Source organism: Medicago sativa, chromosome 6 (assembly GCF_051527215.1).
Source record: "Medicago sativa cultivar Bolivia chromosome 6, Bolivia_mono, whole genome shotgun sequence".
Classification (NCBI taxonomy): domain Eukaryota; kingdom Viridiplantae; phylum Streptophyta; class Magnoliopsida; order Fabales; family Fabaceae; genus Medicago; species Medicago sativa.
In genome coordinates, this window is record NC_140754.1 from 34217088 (window position 1) to 34240654 (window position 23567).

General features: G+C 34.2%; 2 long non-coding RNA genes and 1 other non-coding gene across 3 annotated transcripts; all 3 read right to left on the reverse strand.

Moving 5' to 3' along the window:
• Positions 1-804: 804 nt before the first annotated feature.
• Positions 805-898, reverse strand: LOC146914710 (small nucleolar RNA snR60/Z15/Z230/Z193/J17). The gene has a single exon (XR_015016917.1). It is a non-coding gene; the product is annotated as a small nucleolar RNA snR60/Z15/Z230/Z193/J17 (small nucleolar RNA).
• Positions 899-8379: 7481 nt separating this feature from the next.
• LOC146914711 (uncharacterized) lies at positions 8380-10525 on the reverse strand. The gene is made up of 2 exons (XR_015013136.1): positions 10408-10525; positions 8380-8603 (listed from the first exon to the last, which is right to left on the reverse strand). It is a non-coding gene; the product is annotated as an uncharacterized LOC146914711 (long non-coding RNA).
• Positions 10526-14527: 4002 nt separating this feature from the next.
• Positions 14528-16673, reverse strand: LOC146914712 (uncharacterized). The gene is made up of 2 exons (XR_015013137.1): positions 16556-16673; positions 14528-14751 (listed from the first exon to the last, which is right to left on the reverse strand). It is a non-coding gene; the product is annotated as an uncharacterized LOC146914712 (long non-coding RNA).
• Positions 16674-23567: the final 6894 nt, after the last annotated feature.

Below are 23567 nucleotides of genomic sequence, written 5' to 3' on the forward strand. Positions count from 1 at the left end.
AGGAACCTTGATCATTTCATGGCTTCTGCCTCTGAATGATTTTAAATTCCAATGTTTACACAAAATTATAATCTAAAGGTATTATAAGCCATACAATGCAACTAGATAAAGCCATACTTACGATTTTGAGAAGCTTGACAAACTTTTCTATTAGTGCAACCTGCCATTTCAAATGTATCAAATGTTATTTCACCCTTTTTTTTGTAGTTTAAAATTAAATTAAAATATCCCTTTTGATTAGATGAAGAAGGCACATAAAGAAACTCATTACTTAAATTCAAATCATTGTGTTATTTTTTTTTAGCAATTAGGTCGCAAAAAATCATTGAATACAAAAATAAGAGAGACAGAGAGAGATCAAGTACCGTCCTTAATAGTGTTGAAGAATATAGCCATCAACATGGTTCCAATAACATCTTCTGGCAATAACTAAAATGAAACATGGAAAATAATAAATCATCACATAATCCTGATACAGCGGAACAACTCGAATTTGTCTCAGATATTACACGAGATGTAACCTAGAATGGAAAATTGGAAGAGGAAATGGTTTTGCTGTTTACCGTGGGTGTATCTTTTTTTTCTACTCAGTGTGTTGCTTATATCACTTTTATAGGCACAAGAAGATGATAAAACTAAAGCTGAAAAAAATGTAATAGTTCCATCGATACAATTCAAACAATTCAGATGATAATAGACTACAAATACATTCGATATGTCCTATTCCAAATGCGATCAATATTTACCATTATTCAATTGCAGAAAACATTGACAAACACAACATGTAAATAACTAACGCAACAATTTGAACATCAGATAGGAGCGAAAGACTAGAATTTTATTTTAATAATCACGAATTGGTCATTTGAACTATGCTATTAAATCATCATTGGACTCTCCAATGTAAATAATAAGTAAAAAAAATTCAAAAGCATATTGAGATCAAAGAATAAATAAAAGTGAACAAAATGGCCTCATAGATGAAAACGAAAAGAGATATGGGTTTTGCATACACGTGAAAAGTTCAGCCTTTGAATGAGTCACTTAAAGCATAAAAATAGGGCAAGACTTATTCTAATATTCTAATATTTCGTGAAAACCGTTTATCCGGTGAGAAAAATAAGGCAAAGGTCAGTAAATTTTGGGAAAAATTAAACGTTAAAGAAAATTCATTTTTTGGATAGCCTAAATTTTTATTAACTTTTAAAATAAAATAACTTAAAAATCACAACATTAAGATCATAGTAAGAACAGAACTTGGTGCAATAATTCCAAATAAAATACTTCATTTTTTATCATGTCTCATTCATATTCTCTTTTCTAATACACATGGTTTTGTATGTTTCAAATGACTAATACTTTAGGAAAATATACCAGTGGGTGGAGGGGATATAAGAAATTCAGTGTGTGTTTGGATGGAGGGTTTAGAAAGTTGAGGAGAGTGGAGGGCATAATTTTATTTTTTAATGTATAGACACTAAAATGTTTAATTTTTAAATAATTATTTTATAATGTTCGTAATTTCAAAAAGTAAAAGTGAGCTCTTCCCCTCCATTCCCATCCTAAACTATGGAACCTGGGGGGAGTAACCCATTTGAGTTAGTCTGATGGTATATATTGACTTGGAACCTGAAAGTGTGCTCCTCCTTAAGGTCTCAGGTTCGATTCTCTTCGGTGCTAATTTCGGAGGGCTACTTTATCTTCTTTAAAAAAAAACATTGCGGAGGAGTAAACTTGTTTTTAGGCTGGATGTGAGGCAGGAAACTAATCTAAAGAATGAAGCACGTGTTTTTGTCCTCCCAATTGTCAAGAATAATGTAGTAGTAGAAATGAACTGGTTTTTAATAGTTACATTTTACATTTGATATTTCTACTTTGTAAATATTTCTCTTGATTTTACCCTCTCAATCGTCTTTATAGAGTCCCTGACAACTCAATCTGGTTGGATTTCCTTGGCTATGATCTCTCGATATTATTGTTCCTCAAAAGTTGTCTATCGATATCTAGAATATGAAAGCAAAGGATGTTGAAGGCGGTTTTATATTGGTTAATGAAATCATGGAGGTTTTAGACAACATTGAGTTCATTGACTCATATATCGTAGGTGGTTAACGGAGTCAATGTTTTCTGAAACCTTCATTTGACATAACTCTTTGCAAAATCGTGTTCACCTTCCTCGAGTTTAATATCCTAGATATCGAAGGCCAACTTTAAAGGCACAATAACATTATGACCGATATAAGAGGATATAATTTAAAAAATAGATAATCATGGATGGCGATGAGATTAAAATTTAAAGAACAACTAAAAATTTCTCGATGTATTTGGCTAACAACTCTTTCAATGCATTCTAATCTCTCTGAAACAATCTTCTTAAAAGTCTAATTATATGCACTGATTTTATTTGATAATAGTTGAGTCTTAATCAATGAAAGTACTAATATATAGAATAATAATAGTTGAGTCTTATTATTTCACTACAAACATTTATTATTAAAGAATAATGCTATTTGTAGCGAAATGGTTTTTCGAGAAGCATAGCGACCGTGTATTTCAGTTACTCACATTTTGTTGACCAGCTTCTTTCCATTACTCCCCCCATGATTTCCACTCAGGTTGCTTTCTTAATTGTTGATTTCATGTTCGTGAAGAATTCGTGGGAATATATGTCGCTGTATATAGCACTGCCGATTATTAAAACTAAAGATTGAATAGAAAATGTGGTTTTTACGGTTATATATACTTTCTTTTGTTGCGCCTCAGCCTTCTCTTCTTGAGAGGTGCTGTTTTGCCTTATATATTAATGCTGTTCAAAAAAAAAAATGATAATGAAGCTTTTCTTGTGACAGAAAGGAGAAAGAAGAGTGAAGAGGAAGGAGTGAAGGCAATAAGTTGGTACACAATTTTGTTGATTGTGGTCAAAGAGAGAAAGAAATGAAGAAATGACAAATAATACGTAGAGAAGTTGCAGTGTTTGTTTGTGGGAGTGGGGTCCACAAAAAACCTATACTTTTATTATGCATTTTAAGGTTTGAAATTTAACTTGGTATAAGTGAAGACCAAGTGTAAAAAGAAAATATACCTTACATGGCTATTAACATGAGAAATATGGCCAAAGGAATATAATAGTTACATAAGATATATCGAGACAAGGTTGAATAACTTACATGGCTACTAAAAAGAGGATTATGGTAAAAGGAGTTAGTAAAACATAACAACTCTTGTAATTACAAGGAAACACCTTCGTCATTCTTTATACTCCATTTTTTGTTTATAATAAAACGTAGTTTTTCTAATTTACACTACCAAAACCAATCTCAAAAAATGAAACAAGGAAAGAGTTAAAGATCTCGTGTTAAATTTTGAAGATTATCACGTGAAGTGTGTGTTATATTTGTTAGGATTCCATATATTTAATGTATTAAAGATATAGATAAAATTGAATTTTTTACTTATTATGAGAGAGGATGCATTCCTCACATATGAAGGAATGTGATAGTTGAGCTTCTAGTTGTAGAAACTATGAGGAAACAGGTTGTGTAGAAACTTGTGGGAGAATCCAAGTTATCAAGCCCCTTGGAACCGAAATTGAGGCTTTGAGTTCACTTGCTACTTCCCAATCTTGCACATAACAAATGTAGCTTAAGTAATTGGTGAACATCGCTGTATGGATGTTTTGTCAAATGATTAATGCTCTTCCTTATGTAAAACTCCGACACGAATCAAATCAAATCAAATCAAATCATCATCAAAACAAAAAAATAATAAAATAAAGAGTAGTGCTATATGGCACGACAAGTTTGTCGCACCATTTGCACGAAGACCTTTACCACTTGTTTATTCACGCCTCAGGCTAGATGCTTAACAACTTCTTAACACAAGTAAAATAAAATATTGATTTTTTGACACAAGTAGAATAAAAGTAAACTAAATTATTTAATTTTTCACAATATGAAATGTTTGTTATCTATTACTACAAAATATTCTGCACCAACCGTTTGCACCAATTCTCCATATAGTTTGAAGCGGTGCTTCTGTGACATAACAGTCTGAAGTGGTATAAAACTAGGTCGGTTATATGTAGCATCATCCTTTGAATATATTGTAGCGTGAATTCAACAAAGCAACACCATCAAGGTACTCACTGTACAGTGTATCACATAGTGATTTCATTGTTCTACTATCAAAGGTATGTGCAGTAACCAAAGCTTAATGTTCTACTACTCAATTAGTATTTAAATTAAATGGAGTAAAAGTAGGAGAGATGGATGGAATTGGACTTATGAAAGTGAGAAATTAAACAAGAATTCATGTGTCGTGCATATGGTACGACAAAAGTTGTCGTGTCATAAAGCGTTTTCCTAAAATAAATTGACTCAAACATGCAAACTTGAAACCATTTCAAAAGAAGAAAAAAAATAATCAATCACCTTCAACTCTTGAAACAAGATTTTGCAGTAATTCCATCAATGAATCTTCAGACTGAAAGTTTTTATATATAGAAAAAAATATAATAAAAACAATTATTCAAAACCAAACATGGCAAAAATCTTCTAGTAGCTCTTTAATCTTCTTTTGTCATCATCAAACAAATCACCGTAAGGATCTATCTCACTTTCATCATCATTTCCTTGAGAGTGCATCATTTTAGGAGAGGAACCTTTGCGGCGCTGTTGTTTTTCAAGGCTTAGGCTATGGTTACTTTCTTTCTTGATTTGGTTGCCATCTGTCACAAGACGGTATCCATCTTCACAATTCTGACACATCAGAGTCGGCTCCATGTAGGCATAAAGATGGATGACAATTCCATATGTGTCCAACGCTTTAACTCGTAGGGTTAACCTGTTAAGCGAGAGAAATCGCAGTGACAATAAACATCTACACTTTGTCGGTTGCACACCAATGAAGTGTGTGTGTTTCAAAATTCTATAGAGAGAAAAACATGTTCAAGAACCAATGACTTCTCATATATTACATAAATTCAATAATCTTATTGAATGAATGAAAACATGATGCTATATAAGGTCAGAGAAACTGAGAATACAACAAAATTCAAACCCCCTGCAAAATTCAATTTCTCCTATACATTGAAAATAATAAACAATAGAACTCAAGAGTCAGAATGTCATAGGTTAACAAACAAATGTTATAAAGACATAAGTAGTTTCAGCCTATAAAAATCATTTGACCTAGATTGTTATTTAAGATTTAGTGTAGCTCTGCTTACCACAAAAATCTTTTACACGTTTATATTTAGCTCTCCAACGTGGATAAGTTGGATCACCATTGAAACACCCACAATTCAAAATTCTATAAAATGTAAATATGAAGTGAGGAAATGGATTAAAAAATTTCATTGTCATTGCCATTGCCATTACAAAAGGTAAAAGGCTGCAAGTCGAAATCCATATCGAAATTAACATGACTGTCAATTTATTTAACAGTGTCTCAACCTCTTGTAAACTTTTTTCAATAAAATGGGGGAGCTTAAGGTGCTTTATCAAGCGTAAGCTGTTTTCACTATATATACTTCTTGATTGCAGATACTACATGTAAACATCTCATGAATATTTAAACTTGTGTCAAATTTGACCTTCCATATTAGTTTTTTCTTCTCTTTAAACTCCTCTTAAAAAATAAATGAAGCTTTAAACTAAGTATGACTTTACATAGTTGAAAGATTTCGGTTTTTAAAGTTGATATTGTTCAAAAACTTCACTAAAATGAGTTGTAAAAAGGCCTGGAGATTTAAACTAACTAATACTTCTTCATAAATTTTATAAAGGTAAGATTTTGAAGTTCAAAAACTTTTTTAACATCCTATTTAAAATGTAACTTGCTTTAAGCAAAGTAACACTTAAAGGTAATTTACAAAATTTAAGGTTCTAAACTATTATAACTCAAAAAAGGTCAGATTTCAAAACTTCAAAACATCCCTATAATGAAAGATATAAAATGAAGAATTAGTTGGTATACCTTTGTATTCTTTTCCTAAAAGTCTTAAGTTGGGAAACAAACACACAGTCTGAATAGAAAATAAAGATGCAGAAAATGTGTTGTTGTGCCATTACAGTCGTGAAAGATACAAAAGGATCGACATAAAAAAATAAGTAATAAAAATGAAGAATAAGATAATGATCGTGTTCATAGTCACTTTAACATAGACAGCAATTAGAAAACTAAATAACCAAAAACATAATACCATCCATTAATTAATATGCATTGCTAATTGAACATGTTCTTAATATTGAATACCAATTGTGGCTATGCCCATAGAAATTTAGTAGGAATGCAATAACTGGAACTATGGACATTATTCATAAAAATAATGCTGTAACATTACCGAAGGACACTTTAATATAAAAAACCTAACAATTATATTGGAAAATTATACTAACAACTGCACCAAATACAATCCCTAGAACTATAACCCCGGACTTCATAGTTTTATCTTCATATCACAAGTACAAAATAAAATATATAAGACTCAAAAACAAAATGTTGTTTTTATGTCATATATTTTTTATTTTGCAGTTGTGGTACGACGATAAAAGTTTGAAGTTCAGGGTTATAGTTCTAGACGTTTTGTTTGTTGTGGTTGTCAGTATAATTTTTGGGATCTGCCCCTACTTCCAATGTAACTGTTAGGTTTTTTAAGTTATCGTGTCCTTTTTTCATGTGAAAGCATTATTTTTATGAAAATCCCGTAGTTCCACTTATTGCATACCTACTAAGTTATTACGAGCATAGCCTTAATTGATATTCAACAATAAGAACATCTTTAATTGACAATTTAGCTTATTTATTTGATGGTATTGTGCTTTTGGTTATTTTGTTTTTGTATTGTTGTTTGTGTTCAAGAGATTACGAACAACATCATTATCATATTCTTTAGTTTTATTACTTATTTTTTTGGCTTAATTGATCATCCGATCCCTTAACTTAATTTTTTATTTCACAATGGTCCTTAACTAAAAAAAATATTTCAAATAGGTCCCTTATGTATTATGCCGTTATCTATTTTGGTCCTCGTAGTTAGTTTTATTATGTCTAATATTTTTAATATGACTATAAGTGTTCGATTGCAGGTCCATAGTACATTATGGTGAACCACCCATAAGTGTTCGATTGCAGGTCCATAGTATATTACGGTGAACAACCCTAAATTTCTTCCTAAATACTTCAATCAATCTTAAATAGAAATTACCTTCATTGTTGGATTCCTCTTTCTCTTCAAATACAACATCACTATCAAAATACATTTCAACACTCTTCTGAAGCTTATTCACTACTTCCGCAAAATCAGGAAAGTTCCCTTTCAAAACCTATACGCCAAAATATTAATTAATCATAGATGAAAATAATGAAGAAAAAGGGTCCAAAGAGCAAATAAAGTAGCAAAATAAAGACTTGCAGAACCAACAATAAGCGAAGAGGAAATGAGCCAAAACAATGAATGGTTTCATAATGAGCTAAAATAAAATGTTAGTAATTCAAAGAGTTTTCTTTGTCTTCTCTCCTCTTCCTATACCAAGTTTCCTGAGATGCAGTTTGGGCAAAGAAAAAAAAACTTGCTTAATATAATACAAGCAGACTATTCTTTGTAGTTGATTCTCGCAGTTGAAACAAAATCAGAAATTACAGTACCTTTACCAACAACAAGCCTACAACTTAATTTATGTAACAAACAAAACAAAAGTTAAAACTCCCAAAGTCTTCACAAAAGCATTAAGACCAACACCCACACAAAATCAAGCAGGAAAATAATATTCTCAGGCTTGAGAAATAACTCTTTTCTTTTTTGGACTTTCTGGCCATTTTCTTTTTCTTACCTTATAAAAGTGTAAGTTTTAAAACATTGTTTACTTAAAAGTACTCTTAACATATGATAAAAAAAGTGCATTTTTTTTCCAGTTATCTTATTCTTACCTGTGAACCAGAGGAAATCCTTAAGCAATTAAAATTTATATTAACTAATATAGTAGTAAAGATAAGGACTAAAAACAGTTTTTAAACGTTTAGAACTTTTTTCATATAAAATTAATTATACAACTTCACTTGAAGGAACATAATTAATGATGAATAACCTATGAGTGGGTTTTGTAAATGATCAATCTCCAACACATCAGCAACATTGTTCGACCAGCTACCAACTGATGCCTTGCAGCAGAAACTTCAGTTAAAGAGCCCAAATCATTATTACCTTAACATCATATTTGTAGGAAAACCATTATGATTCTGACTATATAATGTTGCAAAAGGTTTTTTTACCTTAGCATAAGAAAAAAGTTCAGAAGTTTTTCATTTAGCACATATTTAAAGTAGGGGAAGTAATTTAATAGATACTGTAACACCCATACCAGACGTATCTAGAAAGTCTGGCACGAACGTTATTATTAGTACTGGATACATTAAAATATACAACAAGAAAAGTTTCGAATGAATATTATTTACATCAAGTCACGTTCGTATAAATTATAATACAATACAACTCATCCATACATAAAAATACATCCTTGATGTCCATTTGTCCTGCAGCTTTACGAACGAACCCTTGAAGTAATATCCATCCGGCTCCGAACATGCATAAACATCCTGCTTATCTGAAACAAATAAGGATTGGGATGAGACATAATGTCTCAGTGAGTTCCCCTAAATCCTAGGCTACAGGCAACCTCAAGGGGAAACCTACGGTCACCACGTGTCTACATTACAACCTGACGGTTGATTATACGTGTGTGGGGACTTGCATACTTAGACGGTAGTGCATACTAGAGCCGTCATAGTCTTATCTTAACTTGTTATAGGCTTCACTTCCTATACGTGTCATGGCGGTTGAGGGGAAATCTAGGACCGCATTGCCAAGAATACGCTCTACGTATCGAGGCCTAAACATAACATATCATGACACTAATCTAAACTGGACGATTAGGGGAAACCTAAGATCGTCATCGGTATCATGTTCTTTCCTTGCTCTAATACATGCCTTGTACTTGTCATGTAGCATCTAATGCTCTTATTCTTAAACATAAACTTGCATGGATTCACTCTTGCATAATCATGAACATAACATAATCATAATCATATCATACATAAACGTATCTAAGTTCATTCATTGGTTAGCGTTGAACAAACAGTTATTATCTTGATTCATTTTACGGATAGTCCCGGGTGGAGTAACCCCGAGATCAATCCCATACATGACCGATGTACGTACATCGGACTCCCTCGGTGTCGTGCGGGTCCCTTGCGGCTTAAACCGTTCCCCTTAGGTCGAGAACCTCCCGTATCCCCCTAGCGTGGATAACAAGAGACACGAGCACCTACGTCTTGTTTACTCGGTGACATGCGGGTCCCTTACGGCTTGAATCGTTCTCATTACGAGAACCCCTTGTATCCCCCTAATGTGGATAGCAAGAGACATGCCACCTACACATATTAATCATGGTCTTGTTGTGCATATAAGTTAGACATAATCATACATACATATTTACCTCGGAACCTTAATCGATCCGATTTGCGGCAACTTGAACTTGTTCATAAACATTCTTATCGTGGTGGAGAGATTAACTAGTCAATCCACGGCTTACATACTTGCCAATTCTTACTTGGTCATATGCGAAGAACATACACTTCGCGCCTTATCATTCTAGGGAATCATATCCTATACTTGCCTTACTTATCATTCATGCTATCATTCTAGTTCTCAACACTATGTCGAGGCTCTACATTCATTCCCTTTCTTATATCATAGCTACCCGAGTAATATCGGCTTAAACTCTCTTGAGCTATCCTTGTGATACATGCTACGATTGCCATGATTATTGATGCAAGGATCGATTGACAATAAGTGCAATTTTCAATAATTTCTAAGACCGAAAATGCCATAAACCCAAGTTTCAAGCCGTTTATAAATTTCATGATTTGATAAAGCCAAACTTGTTCCAGTAGAAAAATAAGTGAAAACAGTCAAAGAACACTTCGAAACGATCGCTACGGACCCCCACATGACTGGCCCCAAGCACCCGAACGCAAGACAACACGAACGTTGTCCTGTCTGGGGCGCCTGGCGCCAGGAGCAGGGCGCCTAGCGCTAGCTCCCTGTGTGTGGGCGCCTAGCGCCCTTGTACAGGCGCAGCGCTGCGAACTTTGCATTTTCATGTGTTCCGGCCGCGGTTTTACGCCATTTTCGACCCAAAATTCGTCCAATTCGACCATGTAATGCACTAAAACCATCCAGCAACATATATTGACTTATTTAAACATATCTCATGGCAATTTTAACTTATAAACAACAAGAATTGCTCAAAAGAACATTAGGGTCCTAAACCTCTCATAAACTTAAATCACTACTTTCTAACATGAATTTACACAACCAAAGGAAGGTAAACTATCTATGGAACTCACCTAAACCTGTTTCTTGCATAACTTCAAGCTTCAAGCATCAAACCCTAGCTTTTGCTTCAATCTTGATCCTTAGCTTTCATCCAAAAACCATGCTTTAATCACACTAGGAAGAAGTTTGGATGATTTAGAGTGGAGAGGGAGGGCGTGGGTTAGAGAGAAGGAGGAGAGAATTCTCTTCTCAAAACCTAGAGAGAGAAAGACAAATGAAGAATGAATATTTTGAACTAAAATCACTTAAATACCCCTTTTGCGAGCAATTACCATTATGCCCTTGCCTTAAGCGTGTTAAATCCGACTCTGATACTTGACTCGTATTTACCTGACATTACATAATAAACATTCTCCATTATACTTACTTTCCATGAACTTTCGTCCTCTGATACATTTAACAGATAAAATTTCCATTAGCTGACGAGCGGGATATTACATTCTACCCCCCTTAAAAAAAATTTCGTCCTCGAAATTTAGAGATCGACTACAAATCATCATGACAAAAACTTACCATTTATACATATCCCAACGGGTGCATCGCATCATGTCCTCATCTTGTTTCTTAATCCACATGTAACTGAACATAGCCTTCTTGATCTTAATATTACTCAAACTTAGAGTTTCCTTAGTATTTCACGATTCAGAACTTACCTTGCTACATATAAACTTATTGTCTCAGGCTCGGATCTTACCCGCTTAACATAAACCATCACTAAAGGTATCCAATCATAAACATGAACACTCAGGATTTGCCTTTTAACTGGAATCCTACCAGAAACCAGGTTTGCCCTGCCGTGCTTACTTGTAACTTTAAAACATCTTTTCATACATATACATAGTTAAAACATAATTCTCCTTATAGCACCTTGAGACATACTCCTCTTTTACACATTACTTATCTTGACGATTCCACGAATCTCTTGTCTCTTTTCAGAGTCTTATTAAACCTTCTGATCTCATAACCATTCTCTTAGCATTTGAATTCATGGTAACTCATAAAACTTGTCATAGAGAAGCATAATTTATACACTCCGATACATCTTTCATCTGACAACCAGTATTGTTGCTCGTATGTTCTTAAAATTTCCGACTTAGTCCTCTTGCATTTGAATACTCTTAACATATACTTGTACACCTCATAGAACTTTTCGAAAAACTTTGTTGTTCACTTCAACACATTTTGCTCTCCATAGCATTCACTTACTTTCAAATGTCACTTCTTGTTAAATAATAACGACACTCGTTTTAACACTTGGCTTTAAGGAGTTTTCTAAACACGAGTATTCGGATCCTTGGAACGAATAAAGACATAACCTTTTAAAAGAATTTTGTGAAAAAATATCATGTTAAAAACAATTTCGTTTCCAAGTCTCTCATTACTCATTTTAAATTTAAGAGTTTTTAAATCATAGTTCGAAATCTTCATAGTAAGTATCGTGATCATTTAACAAATTTGACATAAGAGGGCTTACATTTCATCGTGCACAACTCATGATTTGTATCTCTTTCCATAAAGAAATTCTTGAACTTCAAAAGTAACTTCTTTCTTATTCTTTCTTGACGTACATACATATCATGGAGACTCACATAATTGCATAACATACATCATATAGGATCCTTGACCCACATAACATTATATCATTTCCTCGTTCCAAAAACAATAAACTTGAACCTTCAGAACAATGTATCTGGTAACGATCACATATTATTTCTTATCATGCATAACACTTCTTCTTTTAATACCGGTTCCACACTTGATAATTCAATCATTACTTTGAGTCACAAAAAGAAACCTTTCGACTTTTACATGTATTTCTCTTATCATAGCACATACTCTTCATTTGTGGTGACTCTAGCTTTTCCTGTCTTACTTAGATGAAAACACATCCACATACCTTAACCCTTTTCATGACTGACTACATAAGTCTCCTTTCTTACTTAACATTTCGAGAACTTCTCGCTTGTCCCATAATGCTTCTAACGAAAGCTCTTACTATCACATTCCATGTTCCATGATTATTGTTAGCAACTACCAATTAACTTTCGTTGCGCCACTCTGATTCCCACCAGTTGACCTTAACCAATACTCTAATTCATTAAGACAACCGAACTTTACATATAAACATCATCTTCTTAAACTCTTGTCAAGACCTTTCAGGTGGCATTCAATACCATAATCTTGCACTTCACCATACCTTGAAAAATTGGATCTTACGGTAGACTTGTCAAATTACCATATTATTTTACTTGAGGATAGACCTTACTTTCTCACTAGTTGAGTTTACCTTATGACATATACTTATCGTACTTTAAACTTGTCTCCGAGCAATCTCGAATTCCCATAGTAGACACATCATAAATTCATACATACTTTTCTTGATCATACTTCCTTGCATCCTTGTATTCTCGCATACTATGTTTTGCGTAATCAATTGATGCTTGCTCGTTAATTTCTTTCTTTAAGAAAACATTATAATTTAACACACGGGTCATTGGCGTTGACGATTTCTCTTTATATAAAAACGTAATAAATCTGGCCCCAGTCGTTGCTCTAAAATCACGGAATAAGTTGACAGCACAATTGTGTCATCAAACCTTAGTTCCAGTGAGTTTAGCCCACTCTACGTGAATCGTAACAACCGGTACCTGCAAGATTCCATTTTAAAATCTATAAACATCAACTCCAATCACCCATATGTGTCTACCTTTCAAAAATCTTGTAAACTTTTGAATTCAACATCTTAACGAGCTTTAGCAATTCAATTAAACAAAACATAGATCCGGGGGTACTCATGACTTCATAAAACCTGAAAATCTTGTGACTTCGCATAATTCTCTACCACTTTACTTTCCATCTCGTGTCTTTGCATCCACTTAATCCATTCCATAAGCCGAAACCTTAAAACTCTTGACCTATACTCTTCGCCAGTTCTTGCCATGTTAACTTCTAATGTTATCTTGAACCGGATTGATTCCGTTAATAGTTGTCCATGCATTTTCCTTCTTAGAAATCATAGGGTGTAATGTGCATTTGATACTTGATGTTATAAAGAGTGTTTGTTACATAAAATATTGTGAAAACAACCCCCAATAGCTACTAGTGACCCTAGAGACGAAATGACAGGTTTCAGAAAAACTGAAAATTTCGCACCAGGTTCGCTATTAGCGAAATCCTCTGGAGTTATTTCGCTATTAGCGCAATTTTCGCTATTGGCGTATTTCCTAAAAATTAGTTTTCCAGAAAATCATATTTTTCATAAAATCTTATTTCCTCAAGTATCCCAATGCATATCGTTCCTTTCGATCGTCTTAAAAACAATTCTATAACCTTTGCATGACAATCATTAACATCAATCGATTCAATTCACGGCACATTAGAAACTGATATCTTGTTATCCTAGCACTTAACATAAACTTCCACTTACAACTTTAACTTCGTCCGCTAAGAACGACTTAACTTATTTCTCTACCAACTTATTCATTGTTAGAACCTTATTCTTACTGAACATATAAATCTTTATCTTCCGTTCTCATATCTCAATCCCTGAGAGCTTACTAACTTCATCAACACATATCGACTTATCCTTAACTTGTAGTCTTGTACTTACGTTCCAGAGTATATTTCCTTTGCATACTATAATCCCATTCCAACAACGACTCTTACCGAAGCTTCCGGTCATGCTTAGATATATATATCCAACTTCTTCACTTACAGATACATGAAGTATCACTAACATCATACTCGAATTTATCGGAACGTTCCTTCTTAACATGCCTTACATTCCCGGAGGATTCACACTTGTGCTTGATTAGTTCACCGGCCACCTTTTGGCACGATCAAACTCTTACTAATACTTATCCGAGTTCTTACTTATGAGTTCACACTTTCCAGTGCATCTCCATCACATACTTCATTCCTCCTGGGTCCTATTCAGCTCTCAGGCATCCATTCTAATCGTTGAATGCTAAATTGAGTTGATCAGACTCAACTAACAACAACAATTAGAACTTTTACCCGGAACCCAATGGTCCCACTACCTTAGTTGTAATTTAATGACCCAAGGCACGGTCTGAATCGACCTGCTCTGATACCAATTGTAACACCCATACCAGACGTATCTAGAAAGTCTGGCACGAACGTTATTATTAGTACTGGATACATTAAAATATACAACAAGAAAAGTTTCGAATGAATATTATTTACATCAAGTCACGTTCGTATAAATTATAATACAATACAACTCATCCATACATAAAAATACATCCTTGATGTCCATTTGTCCTGCAGCTTTACGAACGAACCCTTGAAGTAATATCCATCCGGCTCCGAACATGCATAAACATCCTGCTTATCTGAAACAAATAAGGATTGGGATGAGACATAATGTCTCAGTGAGTTCCCCTAAATCCTAGGCTACAGGCAACCTCAAGGGGAAACCTACGGTCACCACGTGTCTACATTACAACCTGACGGTTGATTATACGTGTGTGGGGACTTGCATACTTAGACGGTAGTGCATACTAGAGCCGTCATAGTCTTATCTTAACTTGTTATAGGCTTCACTTCCTATACGTGTCATGGCGGTTGAGGGGAAATCTAGGACCGCATTGCCAAGAATACGCTCTACGTATCGAGGCCTAAACATAACATATCATGACACTAATCTAAACTGGACGATTAGGGGAAACCTAAGATCGTCATCGGTATCATGTTCTTTCCTTGCTCTAATACATGCCTTGTACTTGTCATGTAGCATCTAATGCTCTTATTCTTAAACATAAACTTGCATGGATTCACTCTTGCATAATCATGAACATAACATAATCATAATCATATCATACATAAACGTATCTAAGTTCATTCATTGGTTAGCGTTGAACAAACAGTTATTATCTTGATTCATTTTACGGATAGTCCCGGGTGGAGTAACCCCGAGATCAATCCCATACATGACCGATGTACGTACATCGGACTCCCTCGGTGTCGTGCGGGTCCCTTGCGGCTTAAACCGTTCCCCTTAGGTCGAGAACCTCCCGTATCCCCCTAGCGTGGATAACAAGAGACACGAGCACCTACGTCTTGTTTACTCGGTGACATGCGGGTCCCTTACGGCTTGAATCGTTCTCATTACGAGAACCCCTTGTATCCCCCTAATGTGGATAGCAAGAGACATGCCACCTACACATATTAATCATGGTCTTGTTGTGCATATAAGTTAGACATAATCATACATACATATTTACCTCGGAACCTTAATCGATCCGATTTGCGGCAACTTGAACTTGTTCATAAACATTCTTATCGTGGTGGAGAGATTAACTAGTCAATCCACGGCTTACATACTTGCCAATTCTTACTTGGTCATATGCGAAGAACATACACTTCGCGCCTTATCATTCTAGGGAATCATATCCTATACTTGCCTTACTTATCATTCATGCTATCATTCTAGTTCTCAACACTATGTCGAGGCTCTACATTCATTCCCTTTCTTATATCATAGCTACCCGAGTAATATCGGCTTAAACTCTCTTGAGCTATCCTTGTGATACATGCTACGATTGCCATGATTATTGATGCAAGGATCGATTGACAATAAGTGCAATTTTCAATAATTTCTAAGACCGAAAATGCCATAAACCCAAGTTTCAAGCCGTTTATAAATTTCATGATTTGATAAAGCCAAACTTGTTCCAGTAGAAAAATAAGTGAAAACAGTCAAAGAACACTTCGAAACGATCGCTACGGACCCCCACATGACTGGCCCCAAGCACCCGAACGCAAGACAACGCGAACGTTGTCCTGTCTGGGGCGCCTGGCGCCAGGAGCGGGGCGCCTAGCGCTAGCTCCCTGTGTGTGGGCGCCTAGCGCCCTTGTACAGGCGCAGCGCTGCGAACTTTGCATTTTCATGTGTTCCGGCCGCGGTTTTACGCCATTTTCGACCCAAAATTCGTCCAATTCGACCATGTAATGCACTAAAACCATCCAGCAACATATATTGACTTATTTAAACATATCTCATGGCAATTTTAACTTATAAACAACAAGAATTGCTCAAAAGAACATTAGGGTCCTAAACCTCTCATAAACTTAAATCACTACTTTCTAACATGAATTTACACAACCAAAGGAAGGTAAACTATCTATGGAACTCACCTAAACCTGTTTCTTGCATAACTTCAAGCTTCAAGCATCAAACCCTAGCTTTTGCTTCAATCTTGATCCTTAGCTTTCATCCAAAAACCATGCTTTAATCACACTAGGAAGAAGTTTGGATGATTTAGAGTGGAGAGGGAGGGCGTGGGTTAGAGAGAAGGAGGAGAGAATTCTCTTCTCAAAACCTAGAGAGAGAAAGACAAATGAAGAATGAATATTTTGAACTAAAATCACTTAAATACCCCTTTTGCGAGCAATTACCATTATGCCCTTGCCTTAAGCGTGTTAAATCCGACTCTGATACTTGACTCGTATTTACCTGACATTACATAATAAACATTCTCCATTATACTTACTTTCCATGAACTTTCGTCCTCTGATACATTTAACAGATAAAATTTCCATTAGCTGACGAGCGGGATATTACAGATACACACTATTATTTTAAATACAAAAGAATAGACATCAAATTTAAACAAGCTTAAGGTTCCAAAACCCAATAAAATCCAAAACTAAGAATCAAATTATATAGGACGGAAGTCTAGTTTAATTAAAACTCTTCAAGACCCTTTACGGTAGAAATCTTCCATAGGGACTCAAAGGGTGTTATGAAACATGGCATCCATTGATGAAGGAGAGAAAAGCTTGTAAATTCTTTCTATTGATGGAAAATGAAATGTTACAATATGAGAAAGTTAGTTACCATGTAACACCTTAAGCCTATATATAGGCACTAACTAACTAGTCTCTAATAGTCCCCCTCAAGTTGGAAGGTGTTCAAAACACTTCCAACTTGAAATGAGAAAAGACAAGGAAAGATGCCGGAAATACATCGGCTAAAAAAAATATCAAACAAGTGCTCATCCAACAAGAAGCAACCACAACTCAAGGTTGAACCAATTGAAGGAAGGAGCATCAAAGCAACGCTTAACCACCATCCGGTAGAAGCCAATATCAACAAAGCCAATTAAGGCACAACGCTTAACCATCAAGAGTGTTCAACCACTCAAGATAGAAGCACAAGACAAGAAAGAAGTGCAAGGAAGAGCCATAGTCTACAATGGAAGGAGGTCATATGCAAGACCAAGGTTCCAAAGATAAAAAGTGATGCCCTTCAATGCCGAGCCGAGACAAGAAAAACCAAATGCAAGGAAGAGCCATGGTCAACAATGGAAGGAGGTCAAATGTTGAACAAACTTCACACCAAAAGTACCATGAAGCAACAAGACCAAGCTTCCAAAGATAAAAGTGATGCCCTCCTATGCCAAGCCGAGACAAGAAAAACCAATGCTTCCAAGAATGAAGCATAACAAATATCCAAAGAAAAGGTAATCCAGACTCCACCAAACCACAATAGTGAACCAAGAAAGCTGAATCTACAAAACAACTCTCGCAACGACAATTTCATCAACAAGCCACCGTCGACGAAGTCGAACTCAAACCTCAAAGCAAATTGAAGGTGAAGAATCAAGATGGATTCAGATTAAATCGAGAACCAAGCACAACACCAAAGTCAGTAAACAACATTCAGTTTCAAAACAAAACTGAATCCATAATCTCATAACAAGCATCAATCAATCAAGAACCCTACGATTTGGGAATAACACGAGAAGGAAAATGAAATTGAGATGAATGAATCACACAATTGACTGAGATCAAATTGAAAAAAAAAACGAAATCCCAAGCACTGAAACTGAATTCGAAACACAAGATGAAGAAAGAGGAATCGCAAAACGGAAACTCAACTGAAATTGAAGGAATCGAAATCGACTCGAACAAATTGAAGATGATCAGATAGTGAAATCAAAATCGGATTGGAATTGGAATCCCAAACCCTAAGATTTGGGGGAAAATGCGATAACGAAAGATTCCGACCAAGAGACTGGAATCAAATATGAAACTGAATCAGAACATGGATTTCAATCCAGAAATCGATAAGAAACGAGAAGTAATCAGATTCCGATATCGAGAATCAAAGAGCAAGAATCGATGAAGAAGAGATACGAAAAAAAAATCAACGGAAAGGGAAGAACATACAAGAAAAGAATCGAGAAAATGAAGATGAGAAAAATATACTTTCTCTGGAAAATGCAGCGGAAAAATTGTTCAAGGTGGATACCATATTTGCTCTGATACCATGTTATGAAACATGGCATCCATTGATGAAGGAGAGAAAAGCTTGTAAATTCTTTCTATTGATGGAAAATGAAATGTTACAATATGAGAAAGTTAGTTACCATGTAACACCTTAAGCCTATATATAGGCACTAACTAACTAGTCTCTAATAAAGGGACCACTTTAACACCAACATTAAAGAGATGGTATATTTTGAAGAAAGTGATAGCTTTTGCAATGCAACAACCATTACCAAAAATGTTGACAGAATATTTCGAATTCCTAGTAGAGCCGTATGCTCTTTCAGTGATTGCCTAGAGAAAGGAGTTTCACTTTGGGAACATTGTATGTTGCATGATCACCGAGGCTAGTTTTGTGTCGTTTCAAGTGTCTATACAACGTCAAACAATCTCTTAAGGCTTGATTTAAGAGATTAACAATGTTGTTAAGCAATTTGATACGACTCAAAGTGGGTTTAGCCTCTTGAAATTTTATCACTATTTGTTCATTATGGTATTGCAATTGATTAATTTGCTCAACAATACAAAACAAAACAAAAAAGTTTATTGAGTAACTGACCTGCACACGCTTGTTTCGAGCATATTGTTCAGTCCAATTAAAGTTTCTAACTCAGAACAATAAATAGATTAATAATACTAAAATATTATAAACGTGATTGAGTTCGCTGAAATGATCATAAATAACCTGTAGATCTTTGGTCAAGGGAATGCTATACATTCCACCATAAGCAACTGTAATGGCGTAAGGGCCTGATAGATTTACAACAAAGTTCAACACAAACCTGGAATGGAACAGGACAAATTAAAAGCAGTTTTATCGTAAAGTGGATGTAGCGTCGTGGAATTTGAACAAACTGCTATAATTTTCCGATACATGATTTAGTAAAAAAGTTTTGTCAAATATCAGCGATAGCAACATTATGCAGAATAGTATAATTTGATACATTGATTAAAAGACATAATATCGATGAAAACTACAACTAAGGTGACATAGATTAACATATAACTACAAATACTGAAATAGAAATTCTAGAAAGAAACATCAGAAGAAATAGAGTTCGCTCCTCTATTTGCGTTTCAATTTCAACATAAGTTCTTAGAATGCTCACTGTAAAAGTTAAAATTTTATACATAAGCAATTAATAGAAAACTACCACTTTCTCTACATTCTCGATTTCGATAAACATGTAAAGACTATAGAAAAAATATGTAGCAGTTATTTGCATTTAGTTTCTATAGTTTTGGTTATCAATTTCAAAATAGCATGATACTTTGGAAAAACCAATCAAACAAACAATCAGAATTTAATCTTACAAGTTTTTCAACATTCAGAATTAAATGAAACAGAGATAATATAAGATTTTCATCATAGATACCGAATAAAATAATTTTCTACTATTATCGTGGCAACAAAAGAACCAAACATGTTAGAGAAATTTATTTTATATAAAATTAATTAACTGTAAATATATGAAAATTTATTATTGAGATATTCAAAATAATTTAAATTAAACATAGCCAAATGCTTTTATAAGACTAGCCATATAGTAGCTCATAAAGTATGGATATATCAGCTACTACACAAAGAATAGCTATGATCTTAAATTGGACCAATTTTTCTCATGGTTTAACAAAGAATAAAATATGAAACGTTTTAGAAACACTACTAGAAAAGGCAAAATTAGGGACGAAAATTAGTGACGGAAAAAATAAAATCCCTCACAAATTTCTTGGTCGCAAAAGTTAGTGATGGAATTAGAGAGGGATTTCATGTTTTCCCTCGCTAAATTTTTCTCACTAAATTTTGCTTTTTTAGTAGTGAAATAAAGAACATTCAAAACATAATTTTATTTGATGAAGAGGTTTCAATTGAAATTTGACATCATATAATAAGATCATGAATAAGATTCCATTAGAAAATTAGAGAACATTCATAAGGAGAGTTTTCAATTTAAATTTGATATCATATAACAAATCATGAGTTGAAAGGTTGATAAACTTACCTGTTGAGGATTTAGGCAGTGGGCTTCTAAAGATTGAATCTTTTCACTTGTTTCTACCCCTCTTTCTTTCAAAGATTCTTCTTTGTTAGCTTTATATTTCCAATAGAAATGAAAGAGAGAAACATATAGTTACTTATAGGGAACAGATCATGGACTGGAAGTGGTGTGTCATGGTCGTAAGAATAGGGAAACAAGTTATACTTGTGTGAGTTTTAATAGTTATTTCACTACAAGAGATTATAAGATTTGTAACCATTATTGTGCTAGGAAATGTAATGGTAGTGAATATTAAAAAAATTAGCAACCATTTGATAGAAATTAGTTTTATTTTGATTTTTTTATGTTTAATTAAATAAATTACCGTAAAAGATAATTTTTTGTTAAAAAAAAACTCTCAGAAACACAACACCCCACTCCTGTGAAACCCAAACTCGATTATTTCTTCCACCGTCGTCGTCGCTCCCACAATCTCCGCCGTATCGCCGATCATCACCATCTCCATCACTTCTCTGATATACTAGGTTTCATCTCTTTCATATCGATCTACATTGCCATGGCCAAGAAACTCAATTCTCGTTGATGCTCAATATGGCGAGTTTATTGGCACCTTATACTTTGTTTTCCTACCAATGGAAGCTTACATTTCCGATTCACGTGACTTGTTCTTTTTGTGATTCAATCAATCTTCTGATTTGTGTTGCTTCGGTAAGAACCCTAATTTTTGTACTTTCATCTTCCTTGTGACTTTCTTTAAAACTTTTCACATGAAACCAAGCTTGTAGTCAAAATTATTTGAATTACGTTGAATAGTTTACTCTTCAATTCGTTCCTCCACAACCTAAAAACTTTTCTTGGTGTTATTCAATGTAGAAATTCCCTTCGAAGCATGTATTTGTTGTTGTTATATATACTAGCGTCCATACGGGCACTCCCGTGCCCGTCTGTCTGCTCTTTCTATTGCGCTAACGTATGTAACTCATAAACAATATGTTTTTCAACATCAATGTTGGTTAAGTTTTTCTTGATATATATTGGAGAAAATTATTAGAATTAAAATAAGGATCAAGCTTGATCAAAAAAAGAAGGATCAAACTCGATAAAAAATGTAAAATATGCAATTCATGCACTTCTTTAACATGGAGTTACTTAATATATATACTTAGTTTTTTGATGCATACTAATCTATCTATGGAGGATGAATATGCATGAAACATGAGTGACATTTATGGGGTTGGGTTTTATGAAGACATTAAATCTTTCTCGTCTATAACACAATTTAAATACCAGTACGCATATGCTCTATATTAATTCTCGAGCCATTTGTGTTTGTCACAAAATATAAAATTAAGAAAATCTACGACAGACCAATAGAAGAAATAAGAACAAAACTTTGATAACACATCCAAATCTTGCAAAGGACGAAGACATTTCAAAAAGAGTGAAAGAATGTTTACACATTGTTTTATCTTGGTTTTCGGGTGTCAAACATTGATTACGTTTGAACCTTTTAAACCGGTGATATCTTATTTTTTCTTGGGAAGGGAAAAAGTAAGCAAAACCCTTGAGAATCGAGGTCCGGGAGTTGTTTTCGCTACGGGAAGGTGTTAGGCACCCATAACGACTATAGTAACCTATAGGAACCGTCTTTAATTTCTACGCGCGCGCTTTATTTTTAAATGCTATTTTGAAAGATGTTATTAAACCTAAGAATTTTCTAAGTGAAGAATTGGAGGGAGAAGAATGTTTTTGAATTTTTTTTAGTTGAATTGAAGGAATTTTGTTCCTTGCCTACGTACCCGATTAAGGGATCAAATCCACCGTAGTTCTCTCTCAAAAAATGTTTTTGTTTTTGTTGGTTGATTTTAAGTTTGAAAATGGGATTTTGAAGAATAGAAAGAGGCCTCAAGGGCATGAGATTTATGAAATTGTGAGGTTTGATTAGTCATTTTGCAAAAGAAGTCAAGTATGATTATTTTCATTGGAATTTGATTAAGAAAATGAAAAAGGAAAATTCAATGGGATTTTGATCCCAAGGTTTATTTGGAAAATGGTTTGAATGAAGTTTATTCATATTTTTTTGGAAAATGATTTTTCTAAGTATAAATCCTAGGCATTCATCTAAACATACAATCCTAAACATACATCTAAACATGCATATTCTAGCTATATCTAAAGTGATGTGTGTGCATGTGTCGGTGCTTGTGTCGGTGTACATTATTAGAGTCCATTGTCCTTATTACATCATTGGCCTAGATACATTCTATGGCCTCTTTGCCAAGAAATTAAATTGCATAAGAAAAAGGAAACAATATTACAATATTTCCTAAACTTTACACTCTAATTTTTTGCATGAAACTAAATTGCAAGAAAATAAAGCTATAGCCACAAGATGGAAACAAAAGGGTTAGTGAACCAAAATGCATAAAATGATGGAAGATGCATAAAATGATGGAAGTGTGGCATAAAAGAAATGGTAAAGAGCATAGAAACATTGAGAATACAAGAGACAAATTCACATATGGCATTTCACATATCTTGGAAGCAAAAATTTCAGCCAAGTCATGGAACAAAAATATTGCAATTAAGCACATGTTTGAAGTATTTTTAAGGCACGAAAGAGTACCAAAACAATGGGTAGAAAAAACTCCATCATAACACACATTTAGGATCATTTTCAAGCGTAGAAAAATTAACCAAAATCACAAGTAAAAGGTATGACAAATTTACAAGGCGTGGTGTCTATTTTTTGGAGCATTTTTCATAGGCAAGAAAAATCGAACACAGTGTAAGTAAAAAAGGGACCATTATTAACAACTTGCAAAGGAAATTGAAACTAACACAAGATAGCATACACATTTTTTACATTTTTAAGA